The 2,437-nt window shown below is 38.1% G+C and overlaps 1 pseudogene; it reads left to right on the top strand.

The window, feature by feature from the left end:
* Positions 1-341: 341 nt before the first annotated feature.
* LOC102895326 lies at positions 342-1,129 on the top strand (annotated as a pseudogene).
* Positions 1,130-2,437: the final 1,308 nt, after the last annotated feature.

The raw sequence follows: 2,437 nt of genomic DNA, 5'->3' as shown, positions 1-2,437 counted from the left end.
TACTAAGGCCTACTAACTTGTCTCCTTGCCTCTAGTCTTTTTTCCTTTCTGATCTATTCTAATTTCTGCTATTAGAATCCTTCGACTTAAAAAAAATCATCGGCACAGGGAGAGGGTGTGGCTTCCCCTCTGGGTGAGTGTCCCTGCTGCAGGCTGGTCCGGGTTGGCCACTGTCTTGCACGCCAAAATCAAATCTGGAGGCCTGTGAGGCTGACTGTCTACAACAGGCTGGAGTCCAACCTGCAAGTCAGGCCATGTTGGCAGAAGGTAGTGGCCCAGGCACCTTTGAGCACTTTCCAGCTACTCCTTCCTTTCGTGCTGGGGCCCTTACAAGATGAGGAATGGCCACCCCAGCCAAGAAGAGTTGCCTATCTCTGGTGACCTGTTCTGAGGGGACGTGCATCAAAAAAAATTTTTCCATTGAAGGGAACATTGCTACAGGGAAGTCAACATTTGTGAATATCCTTAAATAAGTTTGCCAGGATTGAGAAGTGATTCCTAAACCCTCTACAAGATGATGTAATGTTCAAAGTATTCAAGATGAACTTCAGGAACTGACAACATCTCAGAATAGTGGTGTAAATATTCTTTATATGATGTATGAGAAACATGAATGATGGTCTTTTACCTTCCAGTCATATGTCTGCCTCAGTCTAATAGAGTTTAGCTTGCTCTCTCCATGGCAAGCTCAAAGACACAGAGAAACCTGTATTATTTTTTGAATGATCTGTGTAAAGTGGCAGGTACATTTTTACATCCAATTTGTATAAATCTGACTACATGAATGAAATATGGACAATTTATCAAAACTGGCATGACTGGGTGAATAATCAGTTTGGCCAAAGCCTTAAACTGGATGGAATCATATCTTTGAGCCACTCCAGACAAATGATTGAGTAGAATATATTGACCGGGAAGAAATGAAAATAAGGCATTCCTCCTGAATATTTAGAGAAACTTCACTATAATTATGAAAGCTGGCTCCTGCATAGAACACTGAAAACCAACTTTATCTACAATAATACTTATCTTAACACTGGATGTTAATGAAGACTTTAGCAAAAAGTATTGGTCAAAGATCCATTATATCTGGATTCAAACAGTTAGCAAAATATTTTTAATAACTTAAAAGTATGTCTGCTTGACCATTTTGGTCAATTGAGTAATTAACTAACTAGTGTCTGATCAATATCAATAATCTGTGTGAACACTGCCAAAGGTGGTAGCAGAGGCAGAGGCTCAACCTAGTCGTTCTCGAATGGATTTTTTCTTTTTTTTTGAATTTTAGTGAGTTTATTTGAGCCAACTGATGACAAATGCTGGGAAGCACAATCTCAATAGATTAAGAAAGGCTCTAGAGAATGGAAGTTTAGCAGCTTATTTTATACATTAGAATCAAAAGAGGAGATCTAAGGAGGGTTATATGAAATTCATTGGTGGTAGATTAAGAGGAAGGGAGAAAGTGAAGCGGGGAAATCTCTGGGACTGGACAAAAAGTAAAATGGAGGGATACATATTTGTTTTAGAATGGTGGGTACAGGAGAGTTAATAATTGACATTTACAGCACATAGAGATGGTGTTCTGGAGACAAGATAGCCATGAAAGGTTTTGTGGTCTCATGCTCTGGTGCAGTGGGTTGTGCCCTGAGGGCTCTGGAAAAAAATGAATTACTCTGATATTCCAAGGGTATGTTATCTTAGATGCAAAAAGACAATAGACAAGCTCACTTAAGATAAAGATTGACCTTTGTCAAGAAAGCTACAAGCCCAGGATGTATCTACTTGTTTTTAGTTAGAAATTTTTATGCTCAGACTATCCTATGTGGTTGATTTTGGTCTCTGAGTTTGTAGGGCCCACTATGCTGGCCTTCCCTGAGCTTGTCAGGTTTAGTATGTGGCGACTTTTTCATCCATACTTCCCCCTTTTGGTTACAAATCAATCCAAAAGATGTATTGATAACCAACTTCTTGGTTGAATAATGTGGTCCAATGGTATTAAGAAGGCTCATTCTTAGGAAGTCTTAGTGTCTTATTGAAATGGTGGACCACTGGGGATGAGACCAGTCCATAATCTGGATGTAAGTCAAAGCTGAATTTTTTCTCAAAAGGGAAAGATAAGTAAATGGAAAGCAGTCAGGTCTTATGACCCTTCATTAAGAAAAAAAACAAAACAAAACATGCCGGATCATTTCTAACCTACAATCTATCACAATTCAAGTTTTTCTGTCTCTCTCACTTTTCTGTATTTTATATCTAATATAATAACAATTACTTATAGTTTGAAGGCACTCCATACACCTTTTGAGTTTTCACAATTTTACCATGAGATGGATTCCCATTTACTGTTGTTGTTTTTATTGTTATTATTATTATTTTAATATGGCCTATCTACTTCCCATTGAAAGTATCCAAGTGTCATTCATTATTTCTGATTCCT

The sequence above is a fragment of the Pteropus alecto genome, unplaced genomic scaffold (genome assembly GCF_000325575.1).
Source record: "Pteropus alecto unplaced genomic scaffold, ASM32557v1 scaffold22, whole genome shotgun sequence".
Taxonomy (NCBI): domain Eukaryota; kingdom Metazoa; phylum Chordata; class Mammalia; order Chiroptera; family Pteropodidae; genus Pteropus; species Pteropus alecto.
Note: the sequence above shows the minus strand (reverse complement) of the source record. Positions and strands in the feature narration are given on the sequence as shown.